This window comes from Ambystoma mexicanum, chromosome 4p, assembly GCF_040938575.1.
Source record: "Ambystoma mexicanum isolate Mex_15411 chromosome 4p, UKY_AmexF1_1, whole genome shotgun sequence".
NCBI lineage: Eukaryota > Metazoa > Chordata > Amphibia > Caudata > Ambystomatidae > Ambystoma > Ambystoma mexicanum.
This window is the reverse complement of record NC_090927.1, coordinates 569,551,796-569,573,191: the sequence shown is the minus strand read 5'-3', so window position 1 is coordinate 569,573,191 and position 21,396 is coordinate 569,551,796. Positions and strand designations below refer to the sequence as shown.

At 44.2% G+C, this 21,396-nt stretch overlaps 1 protein-coding gene across 1 annotated transcript in view; it reads right to left on the bottom strand.

The window, feature by feature from the left end:
• Positions 1–21,396, bottom strand: part of MCPH1 (microcephalin 1) — a 2,120,508-nt gene that overhangs the window by 1,506,183 nt on the left and 592,929 nt on the right. The gene's annotated exons all lie outside the window — the stretch shown is intronic.

Here is a 21,396-nt window from a genome sequence, read left to right as displayed (position 1 = left end):
CAAAACACAAAAATGTGCAGCCCCCAATACATACACTCAGTGAGTCAAGTGCCATTGGGTTGGTGGAACAAAAGTAAATTAAAAATCAGGTATCAAAATAAGGATTTGACTAGCAGGAGCTCAAAACCACTCCTGGGTTTCGGCATCACCCTTTACCGAGAGTCTAATTCGCATATAAAATGCTATTATAATGCAAATTATATATGACAAATTATGCTTAATGTATCTAGGTGTGTCCTAATTCTTATTTATACACATTTCCCAAACAAAGAGTTACTGTCAAGTAGGTATGTTTGTGTAACACCAGTTGGCCTGGGGATCCAAATGTTAACTCCTGGTAGCTGTTAACCCAACCAGGCTCTACCAGTATAAAACTAGGTGCTAAATAGCTCCCAGCAATTGCCAACACTGAAAAACATACCACGAAATGATATTCTACAAAATGCACAAGATGATGTGCCCCACCAACCAAGTAGTAGGGCTACCATACACTAGTAGGGTCTGAGGGGCAAAATATAATGAACAATATACTGTAAAATGAACAGTAATCTGCAGCTCCCAATTCTCCTCTCAGCCGCGCTATTTAGTCATGCACAGAAGGGTCAAAGGTCCAACATATAAGCCAAAAAAATACACAGCACAATCAACTATATTCGGCAAAACTCACGGACTGCTCTGCTACCCCAAATATGCAGCAGGTCCACTGTACATGTACAGTAGGGTCGGAGGGACAAATTTAATTGAAAAATATTCTTCAAAATACACAAATATATGTCAGGCCACGAGAGTAAGACAAAACAAACTGAAAAATATACAACGAAATAAAAATGATTATGCAAGCGAACAAAACATCTACCGATCACAACACACAAACCCCCACTCATATCGAGTCATGCACACTGTAGTCAGAGGGACACCCCCAAATGGGGAATATGCTGCCAAAAAAAGAACCAATCTGCAGGAAGACATCCAGGCTCACACGAGAGTACATCAAGGCAGCATGCAAATGTGAAAAACAGGCAAACAGCAACCATCATAATTCCTAGAACTCAGAGCAACAGGGTTGAAGGAGCCATGTGAATTCAAATATATATCCCACAACCTATGGTCAGAGTGACACATCGCAATGATGGATATGCTATGGAACAAACAAAATCATATACAGCAAAGTGAACCAAGTCACCATATAATAGATAACTCAGGCACCATCACAACATGCAATTATAATGTGGAACAACCACACACGCACACTATGCATACTCATCCATATGGAACACCGCCGCAGGGGCACACTCCTAACCTCTCAGAAACACAAATGACACAACCATTACAAACGCACAAAGCGAACAGGCCACACGGATTGGCGTCACTGTCTCTCACCTACAACCTCCAATCACATGCATACCTCCTGAAAACATGGAAAGCCAATCCTGAATGATCAAGCCTCGGACAACACACACTCAATATACCACAACAACTGAAGCTTCCCTCCGTCTGTTGCAAGCCACAAAAAGAAAGGATTGTGCACTGTGCTGAAGCTCAGGCCAAGTTTCTGAAAACTGGGGCTTAAAATAAAGGCTCCTACCAACAGACACTGGTTAGGGCATTCAAATCGGTAACCAGGAAAACAAACAAAAACTAGGATCTATAATTAACACAAAGGTTAACTAGCTTTTAATTCCACAAATGTAGCACAACCAATTGCAAACTATCAACAGCACAATAGTACTACCTTTACAGAAATTATTGTAATGCACATTAGTGATGGAAGCAAACAGTGCACGTTTACTTGTAACATGAAGGTGTTATGCAGAAGAAACTGCTACAAACGTGGCAACCTGCATGCATGCGTAATGTCTTGTAGTGGCAGAATAAAAACGCACTACGCACGGAAGGATCGTGATCAATTTATAGTGTAAGCATGCAGAGCAATCTGGATTGGGGTACAAAACACCACTAGGTCCACAGAAATGAACAGTCTTCTACAGCGGGATCCAGATTAACTGGTGACATACTCACATGAAATATCATCAGCTCGTATAAGGACTGGCTAAATTACAGGCATGTACCTATATGTCCAGAATCCTCTATAGCCGCCTACACCAAACTTTACAGTGATTTTTTTTAAATGTCAGTATTTATGAAAAAACCTTTTCCAATTATCAGAGAGCAGAAGTTTTATAAAAAAAACCTTTTCCAATTATCAGAGGGCAGACGTTTTATTATACAAAAACAAAATCATTAAAACCCAAAAATGATTAAAACATTTACACATACAAAAAGCAGAGGTTTGCTAAATAAATAATTGAAGGACTACAGATGTTAGGAAAGCATTAAAACAGTGTGAATGTTGTGCAATAGTCCAAGAAGTTTATCTGTGCTCTACTGATCAACGTATCCATTAAACCTTGTGTACAATTTCAAATCTAAAATATATAATTAACATCATCGACGCTGTTTAAGACCATGCAATGGGTACAGAGGAACACCTCTGTCTCGCCTCTTAATACACATAACAATGAATTTAGGTGGATCAGTATTCAATATCTGATCCTGACTGCTTCTCATACGCCAGCGTCTATTTTAGAATGGAAAAAGGGAAGACATTATAGGAAGGGAATTTTAATAGTTGGCCTAGTTAAAGCCTTGCGCTAATGGTACTTTACCTGCTCCATGACTTGCAAGAATGATATACCAATTCCACATTATCCCTGGGATATAGGAGAAATTAATCAGACCGCATAACTTTTCAATTGTTCATTTTTCGTACCACTGGAAAGGAGTTACCTACTTACCTTTAACTCAATTTCTCCAGCATTGGTATCTTTCATAGATTAATATGCTTCCAAGCATTGAACACTCCTCATTGTGAGGCCAGGAATCCTCAGTTACATACTTACCCTGTACTATGTTAAAAAAATTGCTGTGACTACTTCAGCCTATCTACCTTGTTTTGGGTCACTTTCCTCTCAGACAATGGAACATTGAGTGCTCAGCCCCGCCCCATGACGCCATGTTTAGATTCTAACCCTACGTACTGCTGAGATGAAGACTTCAACCTTTTCTGAAGTATTATAACAGTTGGAAAAATTGACATACTGGAAAAGGGACATACTTCTGGATATGTTCCTCCTATCAAAAGAGGGGTTTCTTTGTTTTTAAATTTAAGTAACTGTGAAGAATTGTACACCATACACCACTTCACACCTCTCCATAAGAGGATTTCTGAGCTACAGAGAAAACCCAGAAAGTCCCTTTTTAGGGCATAGTCTTCATGTGGACTAAAACATTTGGAAAGGAACAGGCATGAGGAATACAAGTACCGTCTCCACCCACATCACATGATGGAGGACTGTGAAACAGTGCAATTTATCAGTGCTTAGGTGCTCAAAGATGACAGACACCTAGTATGCTGACTCAATGAAGGAAGGTACCCCGCGCCTCGGAGGCAGTCATCCAGGAGGTGGCCTTTTCCTCTCATAAGATATCTCCGAGCCACAAAATGTCACGTACTGCAGTGAGACTGACCAGAGGGGGAAAACCAGATGAACAACACTGCCTCGACACGGTTCCAGCAGCAAAACACTCCACAAAAATCCAAAAGTTACACTTCTGGGGGAAATGGGACATGCGCAAAAGAAAAAAGCAAGGCTCGTCAACTATGGCACTGTCTATGGTGGCCAAAGGACAAGGTTCCACTTCCATAGGACACAAACATACAAAATGGTTCAGCAAAGACTCTTTATCACTATGTTGTCAGCTTATGTTTAGTGCATTAATGTTCCATCTTTCGTGTAAAAAAAAAAATATCTTATCTGTAAAATAATTCAGACAACTATGTTAGAGGAGTGCGACCAAACTGGACTACCACCTTATGCCAGCTATGGTCAAACATGTTTTTCTAAATATAGCACTCCGAATTTTGTAAAAATCTTTTCATGATTAATGGAGTATTCACTCACTAGCACACACGTTTACTCTGCTAAATGTGTATAGTACTAAAGACAGGAATGACTCACAGGGTCACAGAAACAGGATGCAAATGAAAGTCCTTCCTCCCCCCACTGTTTATAGGAAGCATGATCACCTAACATATTGAATCTAGACCATCCATTGAGCTGCCCAAAAACATCCATGTTGAAGAATAAAATAGTTTCTCCACAACTTCCTGAATCTAGACCATCCATTGAGCTGCCCAAAAACATCCATGTTGAAGAATAAAATAGTTTCTCCACAACTTCCTGAATCTAGACCATCCATTGAGCTGCCCAAAAACATCCATGTTGAAGAATAAAATAGTTTCCCTACAACTTCCTGAATCCAGACCATCCATTGAGCTGCCCAAAAACATCCATGTTGAAGAATAAAATAGTTTCCCTACAACTATACTATTACTATTTAGAGGCGCAAACAATGCCAAGTTTAATCGGGAAAAAAACAGTCACCCACAAATAAAGAGTAATCCAAAGTGGCATAATATGTTCCTTCACTTGGGCATTTGCAGACAGAAGCTCATTTGTAACAAGGAAGGCTACAAATTGAACTCTACTATAGTCTACTGGGCTGGGAGGATAGCTCAGGGGCAACACCTTTGTCTTGGAAGCAAGACAATGCAGACCAGCAGAGGCTCGAATCCTGGTCCCGCCCCCAGAGAAAGGTCTCTGGTACTAAGTGCATTATAAAAGATTAATTAATGTACCAATATTTAATATTAGCTGGATACCAATTGGCCCAACAATGATAGAAGAGACAGTCATTGTGCAGCTTATCCAAATACAAATGACCCATTGTCACAACTCTGCATCTGTGCCTCTGGCTGGCACTGTCTGCAAACCCTCGGGACGTTGTCAAACATCAGAATTCAAACTCTTGTTGCAAAAATGTGTATTTCCAGAAACATGGACTGCCATTCCCATAATGCATCTGTAAGATATATGAAAAGCACAGCAGCCTAATACAGAAGGTCTCTTGAACTCAAAATTGCACGACAGAGGTTTCCTCAATAACAGAATAAGGAAAGCACATTTCAATAAACTGCAACACTCAAAAATTGATGTGCTTTTGTTTCAATACAGAAACTCCTGTAGCATTTGTTAACTCCATGCCAGGGATTTCCACTAACCACACCTGCGACTACTTGTGTGCAGCCCAATTGTACGGTTCCACACTCAGTTTCCACCCTACTAGCACTCCTGCCCTAGAGATCCCTGTTCATGCAATGACCTCTGAACCTTGTGCAGCTGGGACCCATTTGGAAACACACTGCTTTGTGGATCATTCCGTCTTGTGCTTTACCTATGACTTATGCCTGTTACTGTGTTGCCTTGCTCCAATTTCCACAGCCCTCCCTTTCTGGCTCATGTGTTTTCTCCTTTCCTTTGTGCTGTGTCCCTGAAGCTTTTAGCCGCTGTTCCTCGTCGTGAGTTCCTGCAGCTGCCAGCTCTCGCTTGTTGTGCTGTATCCCTGTAGCTTCCAGACTTTGTTACAGGTGCTACTTCCCTTCAGTCTACTTCCCTGCTCCCAGTCTGCCCTTCTCCTGCCCCCTCTCTGGTCATTATTGTCCCAGGCTTTACCTAGTTTAGTTAGACTCTGTATCTCTTGCTTTTCTTTGTAACTTTCCTTTAATTTCTAATGCCGAGTCACATGCCCCTGCTTTCTATAGCTCGTGTGTTCCAAGTCCAATTGTACAGCCTGTTCCGTTACATCATTCCAGGCCATGGCTAAAGTTACCTCGTTCTAGTACCTTGCTATGGTTTTCTGAATTATTAGTTCCTGTTCAAAATGTTTGTTTCCCTTTGGGGCTGGTAAATGTCCCATTGTACCCTCACCCTTGTCCCTGTGGATTTTCCTTTGTACAGAGATTGGCTCCTAACATTTCTGCTCCTTTCTCTGTCTTCTCTTGTCTTATCCATTGTACATGTAACAGTGCCCATGGTTTTCATGTAACACTGTGTTGATTGCTGGACTCACATAGGCTTGTCTCAAGTAGGTGCACTCCGTGTCTGCACCTTATGGTGCAGACATAGATGCCACACTTGCATGGGCACGTAGGGTGAGTATCAGAGTAACCTGTTCATAGTCATTATTTCTGTGGATAGCCCCAAGTGCGACCTGTGGCCACCACTAGCGGGATTACACATTGCTTGTCACGTAAATGTTGAACATCCTTTCTTGTTTACCAGCATGGTCTGCCTTTTCTTTCTGTTCCACTTGCCTTGTCTGTTCTTCCTTCTTGTTCACCCACATCATCCTAGCAGCTCCCAAACCTAGCCTGCATGCCCCTGTGCACCTGCTGGTACAAATAAACAAACATGAGGTCTGAATAGCATACAAGGTCCATGCCAAAATGTGATACTGGAGCATCACACGACAGATCAAAACAAACTACTACGTAAATCAATCGAAACAAGTCATTTTACAATTGTTTAATTCCAACCACAACATAACATGTACATACTATCAATTGAAACATGCCACTTTACAACCAATTGTTTCCAAATCAACACACAGATGAATGCCTCTCTGCAGTGTTCAGACATTGAATCCATTTCTGTTCACTTCCACCCATTAGGTTTGGTGAAATCTGTTGTTGTGAACATGCCAAAATATGTAATATGCTTTGCATTAAAATTCCAGAAAGTGATCGGGTAATTGATTTTTTGGCTTCCAGATTACATGTAATGTGTGGTATGAGCAGTATTCAGATAATCATTGTATGAACCATCACAAGGTTTTACCTATATATAAAAAAGGAAACATGGGCATTTGATTCATATAAAACATTGGTGCTGAAATAATTAGTGTGCACATTGAGATGCCAGCTGAATTATATTTAAAAAAAGCTTTTATTTTATGGTAAGTGTCTTTATGTTATCTGTTAGAGGACAAGCAACACAGTTGAAATATCAATGAGTGAGTGATAACCCCCACATAGTAGTCATGGAATATTTTTTCACATTTTTGGATTCGTCTGAACCAAAGTGTCTCAAATGTTTGTTTTGTTTAAAAATGAACAATGATTGGTAGATCTTTTGGTTGTTTTTTAAATCCCAATGTCTTCATCACTTTCACGAAATTACTAATAGGAGTAGTGGTGGTTATACAGAAGTCTATTGGTAGATTTTTTTGCTTTCTATTGTAAACCGATTTTACAGTTGGTATTCAAGCCCTTTTTTGCTGGTGTTGCAATTGTCATAGGATAATCTTGTGCAGTCAGTCTACTTTGTACATCCCTTGCATGATGTTAAAAATCCTCTTTCTTGGTGCAATTTTGTATTCTTAAAAACTGCCCATATGGTAAACTAATTTCAAGACAGGTGGGATCAAAAGTATAAAAGTGCAGTAAGGTATTTTTTACCATCAGTTTAAGATACAGTTCAGTATGTAATTGTTCTTGATCGTTAAACATATAAAGGTCTTGAAACGAAAGCCTTTCCTTGTTTTTATGCATGATTAAGTGTAAATTCGCACAAGAAGATGAAACAAATATAATAACTAGATAACATTTTATAGGTTCAATCTAATAAATGCGTGACAGTCAAAACATGTTAAGAATAGTACAAACGCTTAACTCTCACGATTTTTGGAGGGTTGTAAATGGTGTAACCTTTAATCCAGACAGTAGTATGGCAAACGTGATTGCTTGGGAAAATATTTGAGACACCCTCAGGCAACACACTCATCAGCCAAGCCTACAAGCAAAGGCTCATTTTCCAGATTGATTTCTTTTTTTAAAGCAATCTAGAGCAATGGGCCCCGATAGAATCGCAAATGTGGTACTTGAAGAAAACCCCCGATTGTGGGAGGTGACCCTGTTTAAATTATTTAATGAGGTGACTCGTGTAAGCACAATACCCACTTCGTGGCATATGAGTTTTGATGTACTTCTCTTTAAAACAGGGCATTGTACAAATCCAAACAATTATTGTCCTATCGCCTTGTTGGACTACCTCTAAAATATGTACCTCCTTAGTTTTGGATGATTTGAATAAATGGGCTTCTTCCATTGGGAGACCAACTACATTTCAAACTGGTTTCAGGCATAATGTTGAGACACATCTGAACAACTTAACTCTTAAGTTTCTCCAGCAACAAGCTTGGTTTAAAGGAATTCCACCCCTATATTTCCATGTGCTGATCTTTCAACAGCATTTGACTTTGCTCTGTGGCTAGGAATAGACTTTGGACTAAGCTATGGTCCTGGGGTATCCCTGGGGGCTATTGGAGTTAATCATAGAACTCCACACTCAAGTAGCCATTCAGATAAGGCTACATGTGAGAGGTGATCATTGTATAACCTTGTATACAGTGATCAGCCTAAGACAGGGCTGTGTGCTGGCCCCCTCTCTTTTTAATCTATATCTGACCTACTTGCCAAGGAATTGATTAAATGCAGTTTCTTTGCCCTAAAGATTGGGTCCCTGCACATTCCAGCCCTTTTATTTGCTGATATCATTCTGGTTGTTTCCAACTAAGTGGGGCTCCAGCATGCCCTATTAAGTCTGGGAAAGTTTGTCTCATCTGGTAACCTAGATATGTATCTTAATATATCGGCAGTACTGATCTCCAAAACCGATAGGATAAAGGGGCTTGATCGCTGGACAAAACAAATTTGGCAATAACATTAGGCAATTTATTTCGGATTCCCAATTTACAATAAACCTAATCGATCTGGTCATATCACACGGTTGAAATCTAAATGGCCCCTTTATATGCACAAATGAGTAAAATCAAGGTGAAATGTTGCAGGTATTCCTACATAACCCTAATTAAGTACTTTAAGGGCAAAGTTCTGGCCGTATTACTATATGGGTTAGCACTGATGACCTTTCCCAAATGGGATACTCTATCCACTTTGGAGGGATGTTTCTGGAAAAGAAACTTGAATCGCCCATTGTCTTTGCCAGTGGTACTAATTAGGCATGAATAGGGTATTTTGCCATGGAAATTATAAATTGAATGGAACAAACTAAAAATCCTTCTAAAAATTCTTAACCTACTGAAGAACTCTTTTTGAGGATTCAAATTTGGCACTAAAAAGCAAGCCTCTGCTGGGTTTTGTAAAATAATGCAACATCATATTGTCAACAAGAGATACTGTGGTTTCAACGACTAATTACTTTGTAGTCATTTACTTCAAAGTGATTACTTCGAAATACATACGTAGTTGTGGGTTAAGGAGTAAAAAGGGGGCGGTGAGAGAATTGCGATAGGAGTAATAGGGAAGGGTAGGCATGTGGGGGGGGACAACCAATAAAATAAAAAAATAAAAAATCAAAGTAACATTTCAAAGCAATCATTTTGAAGTAAATTACCTCAAAGTAATGTTTATCTGGAAAAATGACATGGAACCAATTCTAATAGGCAACCTCTTCTCAAAATTCCCATGTAAGTGAACAAAATGATGTTGGTTTTTGTGTGCCATAATTGAGTAGGAACAAGTACTTACCTGTAACTTTTGTTCTCCAGCACTGGTCTTGCATGGATTCACTATTCCCCATCAGGCTGGGAATCCTCAGCAAATTTAAAGCAGTTTTGCTTCAAGCTAAAAACTGCTTGTCTCCTCTATACCCTATCAGTGTCACTTTGGGTCATACTGCCCCACCAGCCAATGACACTCTTCCTCCTAAGCTCCACCCCTGTTGGCCATCTTCAGATTTGGTAGCGCACGTAAAGTAGCAGTGTGAACGAAGAAGAGCCCAAAAGGGGAAGGAGGGAGGGTTTGCATGTGAATCCATTCAAGACCCATGCGGGAGAACAAGAGTTACAGATAAATAGTCTCTAACATGGGGTCTTGCATGGATTCACATGCTTATGAATATGATTACACAGCAGTACATATACACAATCATGGGAGGTGGCAAGCCTCACACTTAGCCCTTGAACAGGCTCGCCTCAAGCAAACAGGTTACGCAGCACAGCTTGGCCGACCCGGAACACCTCCCTGGAATCCTGTCGACCCAGTAGTATCGTGTGAAGGTGTGGGTAGACCTCCACGTAGCAGTCCTGCAGATGTCGAGGAGGAAAAGACCAGATAGAAACGCTACTGTTGCTGCAATGGATCTGGTGGAATGGGCTCTCGCCAGCCTGGAAGTGGTCTGTTGGCCAGACAATGGCAATGCATGCTACAGCCAGAAAGCCACCTGGAGATGGAAGCCTTAGACATGTCCAACAGGTCCAAAATTGACAAAAATCTGAGACGTCTTTCGAAAGTCCTTCGTGCGTGCAACATAGAACTTAAGGGCACGCACAAAGTCCAGCGAATCCAATGCCCTTTCAGCAGGCAAAGGAGGATTTGCAAAGAAAACTGGCAGAACCAAAGGTTCATTGAGATGTGTCCAATGGAACCTTTGGCATGAAGGAAGGATGAGTTTGTTAAACTACTTTAGCAGTGTGGAAGGACAAATACGGAGGCTTACAGGAGAGGGCTTGATGCATTGGTTCAAACGGAGGCCCCATCAGTTTAGACCAGTGGTCTTCAAACTTCTTTGGCCTGATTTCTCCCCCCTCCCCCTCCAATACCCGACCGAGTAAAATGTGGGCAGACCGGGCCCCCCAAAAATGCCAAATGGACAGTAAGTCCAAATGGCTAGAACAATTGCATGCCGTCACCACACCCTACTCCCAGTATAGTGCCTGGGCTCCCTCACCTGCTCCCATCAGTGTCTCTGGGCTCCCTCATCCCACTCCTAGCCCAGTCCCTTGGCTCTCCCCATCCCAACACATACCCTAGGCTCTCCCCACCCTGCTCCCACCAATATACCTGCGCTCTCCCCACCCTGCTCCCACCACTATGCTATGGCCCCCCCTTCCTGCTCCCACCACAGTCCCTGGACTCATTCCCACCTCACTCCCAGCATAGTCCCAGGGCCAGTGGCGGCTGGTGAATTTTTTAAGTGGAGGGACATTCATATTTTTCCAGAATATGCCATAGCAACCGAGCATAGCGAGGGAGCCCAAGCCAATCAATAGAGGTGCGTGGGGGTTCGCCCCCGGAATGTTTTTTAACATAAATAATGAGTTAAAATGTTGCATTTTAGACATACTTTAAAAAACATTGGGTAAAAAGTCAAACAGTTTGCAATTGGTGTAGGGGGCAGGCATGTTTTTTTGTACTGGACATCTAGGATAGATGTCCAGTTAAAAAATGCCATCCCTGTCCCCAGTGCTTCACAGCGCCTAACACACTTGCGCAATCAACATGATTATGTGTTTGTATTCGAGGCGGCGCTGGGGGGGATCCAGGGGGCAGGCATGGTATTTTTTTACTGGACATCTATGATAGATGCCCAGTCAAAAAATACCATCCCGGTCCCCTGGGCTCCACAACGCCTCAGAAGGAGAGCTGATTTTGGCAGGTGGGTAGGGGGATTGTGCAACCCTCCCCCCCGCGACTTGCCAAAATCAGCTACACGGACCAAATCAAACATGCACACACACATTCACACAGCAAGCTTTCCATCATTCACACGAGCACCCATCATCATACACCGACTCATAACACAAGCATACACGCATACATACACATAAATAAATACAAAATAAATTAACAAACTTAGCTTCTGCCCGGGTCCTGAAGCTTCCTCTCCAGCGCTCCAGCTCCTGCATCATGAACAGGAATCGGGAAGCAATAGCTTCCTAGTTCCTGCATTCAGGGGGCCTGCGTGTGGGTGCTGAAATGCCCTGCTCCAGCCTGCTCTGTCTGTATGTTTAGTTTGTTTATTTATGTGCGAGGAGATGCAGGAGCTCCCCCTTGCACATACAGACATGCAGTTCCCCATCAAGCATTTCCAATGACCTATGCAAGGCTGGTGAAGCAAAGCGCCCCAACTCTGTTTCCCTTTGACAGTTCAGCCAGCCCAGCAGCAGTCCCTCAGGTGGAAAAAGCAGCTGCGGTAGTGCTCAGTGATTCACTGGCATGGCTACTTGGCTCTTCCATAATGGGCGAGGGGGCAACTGGGTCAATGCCCTCTCACCCATAATGGACGAGCCACACCTGCCCAGGACTTCCCCCCCCCCCCCCGCCCCGTTTCTTTCATGGATCTATGTGATCACTACGCCGCCCATAATGTCAACTTTCTAAATGCCGACTTCCATTATGGCGCGGCGCAGTGATCACATAGATCACTGTGCCAGCATCCCCTACCCGCCTCCCACTTACCTTTTCGGTAGCAGACCTGTGTGTGCCACCGTCTCTAATCTATTCCTGCCGCGTCAGTTCACTCTGTAACGTGGGTCAGAACTGGCACTGCAGGGTCCTTTTTCTTTTCTTTTTTTTCTTTATTGCCCCTGCTACCATCTAATGGAAGTGGGGACAACCCTGCAACCCCTGAACCCCATTACACCGACTAAAAGGAGCGTGGGACACCCCTGCAAACCCCGCTCCCCTTAGTCAGCGTAATGAGGATCAGAATTTTGGGGCGACATTTTGGTTAAGTTTCCCTTTTTCATTCCTCCCTTTAAAAAAATACATCTTTTAAAAAATAAATAAATCAGGCTGGTGATTCCCCCCCACACAGTTTAAATACCTCTGGTTTAGACAGTACCACGTTGAGCTCCCATACCGGCAGAGGAGCCTTCACCGGAGGGAATATTCTGAAGAGACCCTTGAGGAACTCCTTAACGAGCCTGTGAGACCACAGGGAGAGCTTGCCTGGGGTCCTTTTGTAACAGGATATGGCGGCCAGGTGGACCTTGATGTGGGCAAGGCCAGCCCTGGTCAGCGAGAGCAGGTACGGTAGAAGCTGCAGAGCAGTCACACGCAGCAGTGATATTCTAGGGTTGGCAACACACTGTAATGTGATTCCACTTGTGCTTGTAGCAAGACAATGAAGAGGGTGCCCTTGCTTTAGCGTGCATCTTCTTGCATTCTAAAGGCAGTGAATAGTTTCCAAATTTTAAGGCTGCAGGAACAAGGCTGTGAGGCTCAGAGGCTGCGTCTTGGTGCGGTATTGACCCTCCTTCTCTGGAGAGGAGGTCGAGAAGTGGAGTGAGTTTGCTGGCAGGGACCACCGACAAATAGAGAAGGTAGAGTACCAGATCTGCCTGAGCCACGCCCGTGCAATGAGGATCATCTTGCAGTGACAACATCTGAGTGTGTTGATCACTCATAGCAACAGCTGAATTGAAGGGAAAGCGTACAGGAAGAGGCCCTCCCAAGGGAACAAGAAGTCATCCCTCGGACTCAGGAGATCTGATGGCAAACTTCTGACACTTGGCGTTAGTAGTCGCAAAGAGGTCGATCTGAGGGAAACCCCATGCGCTGAAGAGATGAGACACTTGCACGTGTTGAAGCTACCATTCATGGCAGGACCAGGACTCAGATCACTGCTGAGTGAGTCTCCAATGGTGTTCTGGATGCTAGCCAGGTTAAATGGAATGGGAAACATGTGTTGAAGAACGGGCCAGCACCATAGAGATTGTGTTTCCAGCGAGAGCACGGCGGAGCGCACCCCGCACTGTTTCTGGATGAAAAACATAATGGTGGTGGTGGTGTCCGTGAAGACCCGCACCACATTTCCCTGGAGTGAGGCTGAAAAGACTTGAGGGCTCAGAAGACTGCCCACAGTTCAACAACATTGATGTGCAACTATTTTTCCTCTGGGAGCCAGAGGCCTCTCACATGAGAATGTCCGTGTGAGCTCCCCAACCCTCGAGAGGCGTCGGCCGTGACTGTAGCCTGGTACGGGATCTGAAAGGGAGCACTCTGCGAGAGGTGTGGATGAACTGACCACCATTGCAGGGCTTGACGGAATGCCCAATTGAGAGCGATCTTGACAGTCCATGCGCAAGTGACTTGTTGCCATGTGGCATCCAGAAATTCTTGAAGGGGTCCCATCTGCAGCCTGCAGAAGGGGACCAGATGGATACATCATCCCCAGGAGGGACTTGGACTGGAGCCACGGAAGCTGTCAACAGCCATTGGTCCTTTCCCAGGATGGCCTTCACACACTCTTCCGAGGGAGTCACCAGACAGTATTGTTGAGTGGGGCACCCAGGAGTGTGTTCTGTGATGGTACTATGCAGGACTTTGGATGGTTGATTGAGTATCTGAGCAAAGTCAGAAGTTGGATGATCTCTGCAGTGTGCTGGGTTGTCCGCACGTGGGAGCGAGACCAGATGAGCCAATCCTCCAGGTAAGGGTAAACATGGAGCCCTTTGCGGCGCAAATACTCTGCCACCGGTGCAAGGCATTTGGTGAATACCTTTGGGGCTGACTTTAGGCCTAACGGCAAGGCCTTGAACTGGTAATGTCGCCCCAGAACGACAAACCATAGGAACCATCAGTATTTGCGATGAATGGGGATGTGGGCATCTTCCAGGTCGAGGGTCGCCAGGAAATCCCCTTCCTCAAGTTGGCAGAGTACATGCTGCAATGTGACCATCCTTAACTTTTCATATTTGAGCAACTTGTTGAGGCGCCACAGATCTAGGATCGGGCGCCACCCCCCAGGCTTCTTCCATACCAAACAGTATCTGGACTAGACTCTGGAGTGTGAGAAACCAGAGGTGTTTCTCCCAAATTATTCCCGAGGATCTTTTGTTCAGGTGATCAGAGGAGGGCCATCGCTCTTGGATCCCAAACCTGGTGGCTGATGAGCAAGAGAGGATCACCTGGACAGGGGCTCGTTGCAGACTGTGAGAGGAGCGCCCTTGGGTGAGACGCGGTATTCCAATGTTTCCAATGCACCCCTACCCAATATCCAAGCAGTCTTTATGGGATGTTGTCACCAAAATCCGATCTCCCCCCCTAGCACGTTCCCTTAAAGAAAGACTGAGAAAACAGGAGGACTCCAAATTCCCTCTATAACCCAAAACGAAATGTACCTCTCCACAACACCACAACTCCCTTAATCCATTTCCCCATTGAAATCCAGAAGGACTGGGACGAGGAAGAGGCAGATTGGAGTCATCAGGATTACCCATAGGAATCAATGGGCAATGGATTCCTACGGGCAGTCTCCATGTCCCGATAACGAGGTCAGGCAGGGACAACTATTCGCATCTGACTCCAATTAACTCTAGCTGGGAGTATGAAAGCAGCAGCCAGGAACAGCATTGTGAGCGAGTCGGGAATGATGGAAGGTACCGGAGAGCAGGAGAGAGCCGTAGTGAGCAAACCCACCCAAACACTGGCCCTGCTACCAGAGAGCAGATTGCAGTGTGGAGGAGGAAACCATCACTCCAAAAGGCAAGACCAGGGGCAGCTGGGGTTGCCTGGAGGTACCAACAGTTAAACTCCTCCTCTGGGCCAGGCAGGCAAACCCAGGCCTCTGATGGGCAGAGGGAGAGACTCGGACATCCTAGAAACATCCCCTTTTGGCTCCTGCAGCTCCCAATGACAAAGTTCCATTTCGGGGAGCAAAATCAGCCAAGTGCATTCTGGGACTAGAAGTTCAACAGCCTTTTTTGGTTAAAATTGAGACTTTTGCAAGCAGGGTCCGTCCCGGAAGAGGGAGGCCTTTGTGAACCTAAAAAGGGGTCCGGGCCCGGCCGAGGGAGAACCTTGAGGAGCTTCAAGAAGGTTCTGAGCCCGACAGATGGAGACCCTGTGATGAAACTAAAACACAAATCCAACCTTCAAGACCAGCTGCAGAGTGTACGGCACCACGTGGCTGCTCGTGTGAAAGACTCTGGCTCACCCCCCTTTGTTTTGGCATGAAATTACTGATACCAGAAAGCTGTAGGAGAGCCGACAAAGCAGGTCAAAGTGGTCATACAGGAGGTCTAGCAAAATCTCTGTACAATCAAAAGGGTTTGAGCTACAAACTGTGTGAAAGTAAGGGAAGTGAATCCTGCAAACCTTAAGAAGCAAAAAGTAAAGGTGAAGTGGCAAGAGTGAACCCGGCAGAGGGATGCCAGTAAAGAGGGGCGAAGTCTAAAGTCCCAAGAAAAAGTGTGTTGACAAGAGTGAACCCGGTGGAGGGATGTCCACTATGAACTGTTTGAAAAGAAATTGAAATTCGAGAGGGGTTTGCGCCCGGAGGAGGGGGACCCCGAGGTGAGGAACAATCACCTCAAGTGCAATCCGAAAGGAATTTTTTGTTTCCTGTTTTGTAAACTTGTAAGGCCCTTGGAACTAGGAGACTCAACCATCGAAGGCCCTGATATTGATAAGTATTGTTTTGAGATTCGAGAAGGGTCTGCGCCCAGAAGAGGGGGACCCAAGCCATAGTGAACCCGGTGGAGGGAGGCTGAAAGAATCGGAGGGGCTCTACGCCTAGAAGAGGGAGACCCAGGTGTGGAAATAGAAAGTATATTGTGCCTCCTATTGTAATAAATAGATTTAATATTGGCCTACGCCACGCTGCTCGAAAGTCGCTTGCGAAAGAAATCTGTGTTGCAAGGTCCTGATCTTAAATCCATGTAGGCCGCCATTTTAGGTCATACCGGCATTTTAGGATTCCCTGTGTAAAAGTCACCCTGTGAGCTAAAATGGTGGAAGATGTCATTGCAGAATACAACATGGCCGTCTTGACCTCTGTACATAGCTAATGTGTAATTTGCCTGCAGGCCACTTGTTGAGGTCATGAACTGAGACCTTGTCCATCACTGACCTATGTGTAGAAGGATTACTCGTGCAATGAAAACTAATCCACGAGCATATGTTGAGACAATGTATTCAAATACTGAACAAAGAACATCTGTTTAACTACATTGTATTAATGTTTAAGAAGGCCTGCATGGAAAACTTTAGAATGCACAGCTATTGCATACGCTTGTTGATACATGTATTAAAAGGCAAACTAGTTGTATGCGGTTATTTGAGACTTGGCACGAACCCTAGATCGGTGATATATTAAAAGGAATTTTAACCCGAAGTGGGGCTGGGCATCGCGCCCACTAAATATATAAAAAGCAAATGCATTCTAATGTACAGCGTCTCTCACTGAACACACTGAACCATGCTGGAGTTCGTTGTGTTGTACTGAGGGCCGATAGCTATCTGACTTTGCTCTGTTTTGTAACTGGATTCAGTATAAAATAAAGTACTTTGTATGTTCCTTTGTAACCCGTGTTCGGTGTATTTCCTTTTGGGGTACTCAGCCTCGATATTCTTTTTCTGTTTTCACACAGGGTGAATCATTACCCACCTCCCCACTACCGTGTGAACGGAACTGTATGTTGAGGTAACAAGAATGGTCAGTGCCCGGAAGAGGGGGATCCAGGGGTGAACCATTATCACCCGGTTAGGCAGAAACCTGTGCAGTTCCCTTAGGGACCACTGCAAAAGATTTAAGACTACAGGTGTTGGCGGTAAACCCACTTGGTAGCAGTCTGTACCACCCAGATTTACCTGGTAGCTGTGGCTGAGCAGTCAGACTTCCCTCAAGAAGAGTTAGGCAGTATGCAAAGTATACACAGTAGGCACTCGGATACAATAATACAAGCAAACACTGACCAGAGCTTTGGTATCAAAGTATATAATTATTTATTTAAAAACACACAGTTTGAAACACTCCAGCACTCTTATTGTAAAATATTCGAAACACAGTCACTATTGTAATATATCCACCCCTTTTCCCTTATCAGATAAGTCACAGTAAAACACCACTTATTTTCATACAGAGGTGAGCGCTTAACTAGATTACACTCCAATAAGTTTGTGAGAAAGGGAGGGAAAAAGACAGAATATGGAAAGGTACACCACTCTAAGGTTCAGGAACACTTTAAGCAAGGCAGAAGAGCAAAAGTCACTGGTGAGCCAAAGTCCAAAGGCTGGGCCCACTCTTAGAGAGAGCAGAGCACAAATGCGCCCAAGATCACACAGTTACACTAGGCTTAGAAAGTCTTGCAGAGGGTTCAAAAAGAGTAGAGAGGCTTAGGAAAGTTTAGCCAGGGTGTCCCAGGCTAACCCAGGTTCGAAAACCGGGGGCTAAATCTACCCCGTACAGTCGGTAGCAAGGGAAGCCAGGCGGGACACGGTACCTGAAGTGGGAAGGATCCTCCAGCGGTGGCAGTTGTTCCTGGTAGTGGGTGCAAGTCGTCGTCCAGGGGAAGAGAAGATCTCGACTTGGAGGAAAGATGAAGGTCGTTGCACTACCAGGGCAGAAACCAGCCGCAGAGTTTTCTGGTTAAAAGTGGTACCTTTGTTTCGCGGTCGTGGTAAAACATGGTATCCCGGTTGCCGGGGTGCTTGGCACGGGCAAGGCGGCCACGAGGTACGTAGGGAAAGCGAAAAGATGGTGAAACTGGTTATCCCCACCAGTCAAAGGAAGAAGACTCTCCGGCGGGAGATCTCCTCTGTCGTTGGGAAAAGTGGTGAGGCAGTCCAGCAGGGCTCCACCGGTAGTGGTGTTGTGGCAGGTCGACTCAGCTTCTCCCTGGTCGGATTCTTAGGTCCTGTGGCGACTTCTGAAGTTCCAGTCCCCAAAGCCCTGCTTTTATGCAGAAAACCCCCATTCACTCAGCCTAGTTGTCACTCAAACATGCTAAGTGGTGAGCCGGCCGGCTCAACACTTGGGCCAATCAGGATGGAGTGCGACTTGAGTTGCCTAGGCAACTCAGCCCAGGGTGCCTAAATTTCCCTCCACCCCTCCTAAGCACCCCAGACAGAGTGGCACCACTTTGGAGGGCTTCTGTGGAGAAGCCCGCCAAAAAGTGGAACAAAGGGCTCGACTTGGGTTAGAGTCACAGAAGAGAACACAAACGCCATTTTAGAATCAAGTTTTGGCAAAAAATACCAACCGGAGAATTAATATTAATTAAATAAACCGGCGGTATTTTCGAGGCTACCGTAAATAATTAAATAAAGGTAGTAGCCTAAAACAATGGGAAATCCCATAGGAAAATATTCGCGGTTGAATATAAAAAGTAGTATCCACTACCACCAGCCAAAACTCGATCAGGGGGGACGGAGACGTGCCCCCTCGACTAACAGACCCCGGGGCAATTAAATTGCCCCAGCCTGTATGTCCACAATATGATGGTTTGTACTGGTTCTGTTCAGAATTTAAGACTAGTAAAGTCAATGGTGACTTTACATGCCCTGGGAGACAGTAGTCAGTCCCAGGGTATGGAGTCTATACTGGGGGGTCACTATGACACCCCTGTGTTACTGCAAGGAGGGTCATGTGTAACACACATCACAAAAAAACATGGAGCCCTATGGAGTAAAAGACCCCATAGCCCATTAAACACATCTAGATTCAAAGAAACACACTCAAATCATGCCCAAGAGTGAGGGTAAAAGAGTCTCACTCTTGGCAGGAGAAAAAAATAAACCCCAAAAATCCAGCAAAGCTGCTGGGGGACTCACTAGGTTAGGAAATTCAGCCTAAACAGAGAATTCTCCCTAACACACCCCAAAGCAAAGAACTTTCTATTGGTTAAAGTAACTTGTTTTGTTGTTTGAATAAGTCAGTCCCTCGAAGGCAAGAGACTTTCAAGAGAAACGAGACTTGGCCATCAATGGCCCTGAGAACCTGATACTTGCAAAGGAACTGTCAGCTTGTGCTAGGAAAGCTCCAGCGTGTGCTGTGTCCCGGACTGCCACCTTATCCTGTGCTCAAAGCGTGGGGAAGGGAGACCCCTGGCTAAAGCCCATCCGGACATATTTGAGAACACTTTCCTCTATTGACAAACCATATACCTCCATCTTTCTTTAATTAGCTTAAGGATTGGCAATAGACCCTTTTTATTTAACAAGACCCCACAAGGATTGCCTTATTATTATTATTTGATGGTTGAAGCTTGCTCCCATCTTAGGTGTTTTTCCAACCTACCAACAGTTTAATAAACACCCTTGAACTGTGATCACTTGTGTCTGTTGTCTTGCGGTTAAAAACCAAATAACCAGGTGAAACCACCCAGTAGTGCCTGATTCTCTCACAATGCTCTGCACACTAGCTAGTAATTCGTACAATTGTATTTCAATTGTCCTTTTTCATATTCAATTCATATAGTACTTTAATGCTCCGTTATAATTGCTTATGTTTGGAGCAGTAACAGCTTCAATTAACAACCAAATCATTAAAAAGAAAAATGGTTTATTCCAAATTATAAGCCAATGTTGGCTGTTTCATATGGCAGAACAGAATCCTAGGTCAGAATGTAGCTATAAGCCAATGCATTTCAGAGATTTACTCCATCGTCAGGGCTATGTTCACACAATAACAACATTAATTAGAACACGCGAAATTACATTAAAAAATGAAATTCATACCATTGTACGCCATGTAGGTTCATATTGTACAGAGAAAAGAAAAATTAAACATCACAATGAGCATGGTAAACTTCATTTCATCATTCAGCTCTAAAACTATATAGTTGTACCTATAGCTCTCAAACATCTAGATAACGTAAAGCATACCTTCAAATCGGAGTCTTTCCACTGTAATTTAAAAGAAATATGCAAGTACAATTTGCGTTAGTATTATGGTTGACTGTCACCACGCGCACTCTAATGTACTTGAAGTACCTTAAGTTCTCTGACTTGCCTCGGAATCACTTCAAACTCTGCAGGGTTACCTGTAACATATGTTCCTGTTAGCTCGCTAACTCTTCTAGTCTCTCAATATAAAAATCTAGATGCAATCTTCTCCTAAGGCGGCTGAAAGGAAATTCACGCCTGCCGTAGTAAACCACGAGAGCGCGTCTCTGATAGAACGTATTTTTACCCTGAAGTGCTCACACTCTAAATAGACCAAACGTTTCATATCACTTTAAATAGGTCTATACTTGCACAAGAATCCGCGGATCTCGATGAAATGCTAATTTAGAATATAAGTACCTAAAGATATGTGTCAATTACAAAAACAGCATCAGCTTTGATATACTTTGACATATACCCACACGTTATAACTGTATGCTGAACCTAGGGCGCTGCAGTAATTGAAAGTAAATGAACCAGGTTGGTGAAACCAGTCAAGAACCGGCTGTATGCTCTCTACGAACTTGTGAATACCATGCATCTTAAGGTGTATTCTAGTCATATGTTCACATCTATACATTTGCACAAAATTATCATCAAAAAGAGCAACAGTATTTTAACAAAGATATTTGTACCCTTATGAATGGAAACCGTCTGTCATCATCACTGAATAATAACAGATGGAATACAGTAATACATTACATCAAAAGCACAGTCCATCTTCACCATAATGTAGTCACTGTTGCCACCATGAGTTCCTCACAGGAGCCATGTAGGAGCTGAGGAACTGGTTCTATTGCCCCTTTGCCTAGCATGGCTTGATCCTCCTTTAGCAGCTGAGCCACATGCAGTACTGGTCTTGTGACGGGAGGAATGTGTGGGCATCTGTCCCGGTATTCCAAAATGTGGCCCTGCTGAAGGACATTGAGCACCCATTTGTCCATGCATTCACCACTGGAATGCAGTGATTCCCCTCTGCCCCTTACCTTGCCTGTAACATTCTCCACTATGAATTTGTCTATCAG